This window comes from Berghia stephanieae, chromosome 5 (genome assembly GCF_034508935.2).
Source record: "Berghia stephanieae isolate SIO BIC M18660-M18661 chromosome 5, UCSD_Bste_1.3, whole genome shotgun sequence".
NCBI lineage: Eukaryota > Metazoa > Mollusca > Gastropoda > Nudibranchia > Aeolidiidae > Berghia > Berghia stephanieae.
The window spans coordinates 62249034-62259187 of NC_088364.1; the positions used below are offsets into that span (position 1 = coordinate 62249034).

Below are 10154 nucleotides of genomic sequence, written 5' to 3' on the forward strand. Positions count from 1 at the left end.
TAGGGAGTCCTGTATTCTCTATGCCTGACCCAGGGTGAGAAAGGCAATGATGATTAAAATGACCTTCGACTTGTCAAAAAAAAATTTTAAAAAAAGAAAAAAAAGTCAAGCCCGTGATTTTAATGATGTTTTCTAATAATTCCCAGGTTTGAGAGTTTGCGACAAATTGTGGGTTATTTTAATCCATTGATAATAATTTGTAGGACGGGTTTCCTGGCCAAAATTTTGTAAATGTTTTTTTTTTTTCTTCATAGTGCGGTAGTTGAGCAGACTTGCCTAGTGCTACGAAAAATTCGTAGAATTACGAATTTTTGGCTCCAGTTACAGAACTGCATAGACGTTTTTGATTCGATAAATCTTGTTAAAAAGGAAAGTTTTATTGCTTAAAAACTGTATTTAGGACTTTGAAGCATGTGTGATTATTCTGAGGGCAAATGATTGATTAGTAATGCTATTTATTGTGACCTTTTCATTGTTTTTCTTGGAAACTACGAATTTTTGAGATTGACAGTTGGCAGTTCTGGTAGAATAATTCTGACCCATCGTCTCAAAACGGTATTATTTCGGGATGATTTTGTAGTAAAACATTGAATTTATTGACAAAACATAAAACTTGGGGTTTGTTTGGACTTGTTATGTCAGAGAATGAAGACAATTTCTCACAGTGCAAAAGTTCAAAAATTGGTATACACTATCAATCTAATTCTAAAGTCACTTTTCGGGGTCCTATTCATCCCGACATAATACCGTTTCGAGACGAAGGGTCACAATTGACTCACACGGTCGTGCCGTCGTTAGAGCCAGCAGCAGGTACTCACTCACTGCGCGTGTGGATAAAATAATTATGCTCATCTAATGCTGGTGTTAACTTATTCTCCTCAGCCTACCGCACCGGTGGCCGCCTCTCAAGATCCGTCTCTTCTGCTTCTGTCCCTCGACCCCTCGTCTGGCAGTTAGATCGTCGCCGTCCTATGTCATGTCAAAATAACCGCATGTTAAGTAATGTTTAAACAGAGAAACAAAAAGAACTAAATATTTAAAAAGTCACTATGGTTGGGTGAGTGACTGAGTGAGAGAGAAAGAGGGGGGGGGGACAGAAAGAGAGAGAGAGAGAGAGAGCGAGAGAGAGAGAGAGGGAGAGAGAGAAAGAGAGAGAGAGAGAGAGAGAGAGAGAAAGAGAGAGAGAGAGAGAGAGAGAGAGAGAGACAACGAATGTTTGTGTTTGAGAGAGAAAGGAGATGGAAAAATAGAGAGGGAGACAGAGAGAGAGAGAGAGAGAGAGAGAGAGAGAGAGAGAGAGAGAGAGAGAGAGAGAGAGAGAGAGAGAGACGGAATTTTTTTTTTAATACGTTAGTGACAGGAGAAGGGAGAAGAAAGCGTTGAAGTGAAAACCATTAAAAAGTATTGAAAAAAAAGACCTCTGCTGCTCTCAAGTATGACAAGGGTGAGAAAGGGGTGTAAGGGGGCGGGGTGTGAGTGAATGGCAATGGAGAGAAGGGGGGGGGGGGGCGAGGAAGTGGCGATCCTCTGCCACCATCCATCGCTACTTGTACCGCCTGGCACCCGCCGCGCCAAATCGCCCCTCTCCTGCCTTCAAAGTTGAGATCGACTCATGATGTTTTTTCCCCCACGTTTTGTGTTCGACTCGCGGGGTGAGAGACGTGTATTGTTGTGGTGCAAATGAGAACGGCGAACGGTGTAGTGGATGCATGTGCGCAGCGTACGAACGGACGGGCGAGATTATAATATCGGCACTAAAATATAACACACGCGTGCGTGCGCCCTTTCAAAAACGTTTGATTTTTAAACATTATTTTTTACCTACTACCTCGTTATTGAAGTTTTGTTGTTTGTTTTCAAGTGGAAACAAATTTTTATTGTTGAGTTCGTGTGTTTGAAATGTATAAATATAAATAACTATCGGGTTTAAAATCCAGTGTGTTTTTCAGTTTTAAAACGTGTAAGTTAATTTAGATTTTGATAACAAACCAAGAAGGCGTAGATACCTAAAAACAAAAACACACGCGATGTTTGTGTTGTAATCTTTGTTGTCTACGGAGTGTGAAATCAAGTTTTGATTCATTCTACAACTCATTCGTCATATTTTGGACATATTGTTTTATTATATTCTGATCTTCACCTGCGGAAACGTTGGAGATAAATAAATCTTTAAATTGTAAGTTTGTCAAATTTGCTATAACTTAATTAAAGAATTATTTTATTAATAATTAAATTAATTTCGAATTTTGATGAATAAAGTATTTAAAAAATTCTTATTGGAGGAATAAAGTACATTATTATTATTATTATTATTATTATTATTATTATTATTATTATTATTATTATTATTATTATTATTATTATTATTATTGTTGTTGTTGTTGTTGTTGTTGTTGTTGTTGTTGTTGTTGTTGTTGTTGTTGTTGTTGTTGTTGTTGTTGTTGTTGTTGTTGTTGTTGTTGTTGTTGTTGTTGTTATTGTTATTATTATTGTTGCTGTTATTATTATTATTATTTTATATTCCCTTTTCATTTTGACAAATTGTTAACACTTTAACCATATTCTACAAAGGTGAATTGATTGAGTTGAGGCCTGGACTGGAACCTATAGATAGAATGCGCTTGGCCAAGGAGTTCACAACATTGCCATCCGGAAATATAACGGACCAACACACAAACACTGTGTAACCATGAACGTTTATAGTCAGGTTAATACAGTTTAGTGAGAACAACTCACAAACGCGGATGGCAAAAACAATAACAAAGGCCTGAGTGACGTCATCTGCATACTATCTATTTCAATTAGTTTGTAAAGAAATTAGTTCTGACCCCGATTGGGTGGGGGGGGGGGGGAGTAGGGGGTGCAGGGGAGGGGGGCATTGCGGTGTTATTTTCCTCATGAATTCGGAATTGTTACATTGCATTGTTATTAAAATTCAATCTTATTATTCAGACCTATCACTTTTAGAATTATCTTAACTCAACTTTTCTAGTCTTATCTTATCCTTTCCATCGTTTATTATTGTTATATTATTATTATTAAAAATGTTTTCAACATTCATCTGTTTATTGTTGTACTGTCGAAGGGGTTGTGCCCGAAACGTCCATTGCCTGTATTGTTCCTATCCGAAGCCTCTCCATTATCAATCTTTGGTTAAAACTATTGCACTTGTCCTCCTAAACCAAAAATAAATAAATAAATAAATAAAAATAGACAATAAAATTCCCTTTATTCATCCCATAGGGAAAATTTGCTCTAGGGCCTATTCCAAGGGAAAACTGGAATAACCCAGGCGTCAACCGCAGTGCAGCGCCTGCAAATTGATCTAGGTTAAGGTGACTTGCACAAGGCCGCACAACGCAGCGGCGGGTGATCGAACTTGGTACCTTTCAGGTACCGAAGCAAAGACCTTACCGACTGTACTGCTGAGCCACGCTGCCCCCCTAAAAAAAAAAGGTGATTCCTAATACACGACTCCTGTTTTTTCTTTCCTGGATCCGCCCGCCCTGCAGCGACACATCATTATATCACATGACACAAAATAACCAATAGTTTAATTCTTTCATTAAATATTAATACGCCAATGAGATGGGATGGTTTGATGTCTGTACACGTGGAGGCAATGCGGTGATTGTAAATGTCTGGCTACCGTACCTACTCACATGCATGCACACACACACACACACACATACATATACACACATACACACTCACATCCACTCACAAAACAACTTTTAATAGATAGTATGAAGTTGACGTCACTGAGGTTTTTGTTATTTTTTTTTTTTTTTTGCCATCCGCGTTTACGAGTATCTAATTCTCACTAAACTGTACAAACCAGAGTATAAACGTTCAAGGTTACACATAGGTTTATGTGTAGGTCCGTTATACTTCCGAATGGCAATGTTGTGAGTTTCTTTGACAAGCCCATACTATCTTATTTTCACTTAGAAGAAAGTTTTAAATCCATATATTTATAAATTATTCTATCAATTGAATTGGGGGTAGCGTGATTCAGCGGTAGGATCTTTGCTACGTACCCACCCAAAAGATACCGAGTTCGACTACCCGCCTCGTTGTGTGGCCTTGAGCAAGTCACATCGCCCTAGCTCACCTTGCTAGCTGCACTGCGGCTGACGCCTGGGGTATTCCAATCTACCCTTGGAATAAACCCTAAAGACAAATTTCCTCTTGGGTATGAATAAAGAGAATTATTTTATTTATTATTATTATTTTGTTGAATTGACTCAAAATTTAGTTTACAAAACTAACTCTGTCATTTCATTCATGTTTAAAGCTTTTTGACACTTGGTGGCTAGTTTGTGACATCTAAAGGGTTAATTTTCGACAGTTTATAGTTAATTTTGAATAGTTGAAGATTAAGTATTAACAGTTGAGGGTTAATTTTTGGAACAAGAGGATTACATTTTTTGAGACAAGTTTAGGGTTGATTTTGACAGATACGGGTTAGTTAATCTTTGACAAGTTAAGGGTTAGCTTTCGCCTGTTGAGGGATAAATTTGGAATGTTGATGGTTAAATTTTGACAGTCGAGGGTTGATTTTTAACAAGTTTAGGGTGGAATTTTGACAAGTTGTGGATTAATTGAATTGATCGAAATAATACGTAAATTGATAATGACGCAATGACTATCTATGTATTGTGAACTCAATTATTTTTCTGGCTAAATTGTTAAAAGGATGTTTTGGCATTTTTGCCTCAGAATCCCAACCGATGTGCCTGCAACACAGCCGGCACGTGCACTCTTGTGTAACTGTAACGCACCGATTTTACTGTAAAGAGTTTTTTTAATTCTATACATTATTTTGTTGACAATCGGATTGCGAATTTTGAATAAAAATGTGTACTTGTAAACCTTTTGGACCGACTTGCACGTATTTGCAGGTTTAATAACCCAATGGTTCCTTACGGGCTCATTGTTGTAATGGAAACCTTTAAAAAATGACACAAAATGTTGTCCATTACAACAATGTAATGTTGTAACCAGCTATTTTTAGAATTTCCCATGAAAATTCACACCCACCCAGCACAAAAATAGACTTTTCTTACTCAGACAAAAAAGTACCAAGTAAGCTCTACAACACAGTGTTTAGTATTTATAATTTATAGCTGTAATCAAAGCATTTCTTTAAATTTTGTGATGTACAAGAGAAATCAGAATGAGAAAATTGTCGGTTACATCGTAACGAATGTGACGATTTTCCTATGGGTGGTAAGGAGAAGGGGATCATAAGTGGGCTCGGATGTCAGACCTGTATATACGTACACGTCGTTTGTGTGGTTCATCGCTATATCAAATAGAACGTTTGTTTTTTTCTTTCTTCTTTAAAATAAAATAAAATAGGTCTATACTAACGGAAAACCCGCTATATTTGCGGAGAAATAAAGGCTTTTAAGAACAGGTGATCATCTATTATACTTTTTATACTACTTACTGTATTGTATTTTTAGATGTGCCGGTATTTTATTAGTACTTTTCTCTATTCACCATAATTAATTTGTATTTTTCTCCTTCTGCTTGAATGACAATTTGACCCAAAACTAAAAGCGTTGGATTTGTATTCATGCGCACCAACAGATTATTTATAATTACCAATCAGTTGTCTTTTAAATCTAATGTCAGACCAATAAAATGTGCGAAAATATTCTGTAATAATTCAACGATTACGTATTTACCTAGAAATGATAGGTTTTAACCAATGAGAGGGCTGGAATATTGTGGGTAACATATCGTATACAAGTATTGTTTGGCCTCAACAATTAATTCTTGCTCTCTCTCTCTCTCTCTCTCTCTCTCTCTCTCTCTCTCTTTCTTTCTTTCTTTCTTCCCCCCCCCCTCGCTCTTTCTTTTCTCTCTCTCTCTCTCTCTCTCTCTCTCTCTCTCTCTCGTTCGGTCTCTCTTTCTCTTTCTTTCTTTCTTTCTCTCTCTCCCTCACTTTCCTTCTCTCTATCTCTTTTTCTCTCTCTCATTCTTTCTCTTCCTCTCTCTCTCTCTTTCTCTCTCTCTCTCTCTCTTTCTCTCTCTCTCTCTATCTCTGTGTATGTGTGTGTGTGTGTGTGTGTGTGTGTGTGTGTGTTCTTTTTATCTCTATCCCTCCCTTTCCTCTTTATAGGCCCTCTAGTCCAATCTTAATATCCTGGACTTAACTATACAGGGTTGCCTCAATCCTTTTGAACAACATGTCATGCCTATCATTTAAAATCCTCATTTTAAAAAAAGACACAGAAGAATTTTTTTTTAAATCGATGAAAACAAATAAACAAAAATAAATCTATATAAACTATATAAATACCTAAAGGAACAATGATAAACACAACACATTTTCGAAGCAATGAATTATACACTACAACACATTTTAGAAGCATTGGGCACAGCACATTTTGAAATAATAAATACAATACATTTTTTAAAAAGTAAACGTAGCTTGTTTTGAAACAATAAGCGCAGCACATTTTTTAAAAACTGTAAACACAGCATATTTTGAAACAATAAACACAGCACATTTTTGAAACAGTAAACACAGCACATAAAAAAAAACGAGTAAACAAACACAGCGCATTTTGAAACAGTAAGCACATCACATTTTGAAACAATTAACACAGCACATTTTGAAACAGTAAACACAGCACATTTTGAAACAGTAAACAAACACAGCGCATCAAGGTAAACGAAACACTGAAAGCCTGTATGTAATCCGTCAGGAAAACATTTTAAAACATGAAGTTTACAATTTCCCGGAGCGGAAGATTTTTCCAATATCTTCGCGATTGAGTAATGGATTGCTAATTGCCTGGAAAAGGCGAGTTTAATTAGTCCAAACACTAACCAGGCCCAAGTTTTAATCACTCACGACCTCTTCAATCTTCGAGCATTCTTGGATTTTATTCTCTTCAACTCAACTCTCCAATCGTTCTATCAATGTGATTGTGTGTTCGAAGTGACGTTTGAATTAGAATAACTTTTGATGATTGATTTGAACCACTGACGAGCGTTTTAAAAAGAATCTATCTCTCTCTCTCTCTCTCTCTCTCTCTCTCTCTCTCTCTCTCTCTCACTCTCTCTCTTTCTCTCTTACTCTCACTCTCTATCGCTCTCTCTCTCTATCTCTATCATCTATCTCTCTCTCTCTATCTATCTATCTATCTATCTATCTATCTATCTATCTATCTATCTATCTATCTATCTATCTATCTATCTATCTATCTATCTGTATATATATATATATATATATATATATATATATTCTCTCTCTCTCTCTCTATATATATATATATATATATATATATATATATATATATCTATCTATATATTATATCAATCTTTATCTCTCTCTTTCTATCTCCATCTATGTCTCCATCTCTCTATCTCTATCTATCTATCCCTATCTCTCTATCCCTAGCTCTGTATCTTAGCTCTCTCTCTCTCTCTCTCTCTCTCTCTCTCTCTCTCTCTCTCTCTCTCTCTTTATCTCGGAAAGACTATGAACTATAATTTACTTCTCTGAAAGAGTAAGAGAAAGTCCAATTAATATTATTATGTTTGTATTTATATTTTATTTATTTATGTATTTATCTATATATTCAGTCATTCATGTATTTGTTTATTTATTTATTTTTTATGTATTGATTTTTTTTATATTTATGTTTTTGTTTATTTATTTATTATTTCATTAATTTTTTAAATTTATTCATTCATTCATTCATTTATTTAATAATTTCTCTTTTAATTAATTGATTTATAAATGTATCTATTCATTTATGCATTGATGTATAATTTATTAATGATTATTTAATCTGTAAGTAACAGTGAGTAAATAGCGATACAACTTTGGCCTACGTCCAGCTCATTGTCCATCCAAGTGACCATTACTGTTACGATTATGGTTTTTTTGGCACATCCATGCAAACTCATTAGATTATCAGTTGGCGGGAAATGCAACCCACGGTTCTTTTGTATTTTAACCTTTCGACCTGTGCTGGGTATGGTGGTGGCTTGATTGGTAACGCACCAGCTTCACGCGCAGTTAAAGCGGGTTCAATCCACAATAAACATCTGCATCTCGTTCTATGGCCTTCGATAATCTACAATAATGACTTCACTTCCGGTACATTTTTTGGAGGTGATTTCTAAGTTGTTAGAAGTTGTGGACCGTTGTAAAAAAATAAATAAAAATATAACAGATCGTTTACCCTTCTCTTCCTCTCTACCCCCCCCCCCACTCTCTCTCTTTTTCTCTCTCTCTCTCTCTCTCTCTCTCTCTCTCTCTCCTTTTCTCTATCTATCTATATATCTATCTATATCCTTGCTGCTCACCCTCTCTCTCTCTCTCTCTCTCTCTTTCCCCCCCCCATCTCTCTCACCTCTCATCCTCCTTTCTCACGCTCCTTCTCTCTTCCTTTCTCTCTCCTTCTCTCTCTCTCTCTCTCTCTCTCTCTCTCTCTCTCTCTCTCTCTTGCACGCGCACGTGAATACATTTATAATGGAGATAAACAGAGAGAAAACGGAGACACTATAAAAATGTGCTGTTTGAATCTCATGCAATAAATTAAGTTATTATTGTCACGTTGCGGCACTGCATTGCGGCTATCACCTTGGCATACTTGTTCATATTTACAGGTCTACATAGGAACGTAATTAAGGCCGTGTTTCAACATTGTTGTTATCGACAACGTTTTGCGTTGGTTTGAGTGTATTTCCATTACAACAATTTGGGTTACAGGAACTGCAAATAAGTAGACGTCGGCCTACTTGGCTGATACTATCTTTTCTCGATATGGCCTGTTTCAATACAGGACTAATAGTACTTACCAATATACAAACAGACAGGACTTGAGCATATATGGAACGAAACTAACGTCACTCAGCACGTTGTTATTATTTCAAAACAGCCTGTTAGTGATTAGCTATCACTATCTACATATTATCAGTCAGAATTTAAGCGTTAAAGGATACACATAATTTTGTGTGTTGGTAAGTTTCATAGATGCTGTGCACTTGGCTAATAAACTCACAACATTTCCATCCGGAAATATAATGGACCAACACACAAAACTGTGTAATCTTGGGGGTTTATATTCTGTTTAATGTAGTTAAATGAGATTTACTCATAAACATGGATGGCAAAAATCAATAACAAAGACCTGAGTTCTATCTATATGGCTGGTCGATTTTGTGAGCATGTTATCTAAACTCATAACATCAATTGGTGATGATGATTTAGAGGTACCGAAAGGGAAACCCCTAACTTGATTGCTTTTCCTAATGGTATTTCCTTGTCACAGTGTGAAGTTACCCTGTAGCACAGTAACGTTATATTATTGGACATGATATCGGAGAACTTTGCTAATGTCCACGGTTGGTCTACATTTACAAACAACACTATTATTATTATTATTATTATTATTATTATTATTATTATTATTATTATTATTATTATTATTATTATTATTATTATTATTATTATTATTATTACTTACTAAGTATGTAAGTAAGTAAGTATTATTATTATTATTATTATTATTATTATTATTATTATTATTATTATTATTATTATTATTAGTATTATTGCTATTATTGTTATTATTGTTATTATAATTATTATTATTATTATTAATAATATTATGTTATATAATAATAATAATAATAATAATAATAATAATAATAATAATAATAATAATAATAATAATAATAATAATAATAATAATAATAATAATAATAATAATAATTACACAAGTGTGAATCAAATTCCTGGGCCATGTTTGTATGACTGACCTCTGACCCCACGTCGGTAGGTATGCAGGGCGGGGCGGGCTGTACCAATAAATTGACTTGTTGAAAGTTGACCCTAATTATTTTGTAGGTAAAGGTCAGCGGGTTGGATTGAGTCATTTTATGACGAAACGCGTTATTTTGATGTTATCCAGAAATCTTTTACTTCCAATATAAATGAATGACTCGTTAGGTAGGCAAAGTGACAAAATGAGCGGGGGAGGGGGGGGGGGGGTGCAGGCACTTGGTGCGGCTATGTGGTCTTGTGGTATGGCACTCGCTTTAGGATAGAAAGGTCCTGGGTTCGAGCCTCGCTCGGAGCATAGTTGAGTCCTAGGAAAAGGCTTTTTACTCATATTCTCTCA

The 10154-nt window shown here is 35.5% G+C and overlaps 1 protein-coding gene across 1 annotated transcript in view; it reads left to right on the top strand.

The window, feature by feature from the left end:
* Window positions 1-1629: 1629 nt before the first annotated feature.
* LOC144973371 (uncharacterized) overlaps window positions 1630-10154 on the top strand; it is a 107324-nt gene continuing 98799 nt past the window's right edge. The window contains exon 1 of the mRNA XM_078915711.1: window positions 1630-2176. The gene's annotated coding sequence lies outside the window, so the exon portion shown is untranslated. The remainder of the gene's footprint in view (window positions 2177-10154) is intronic.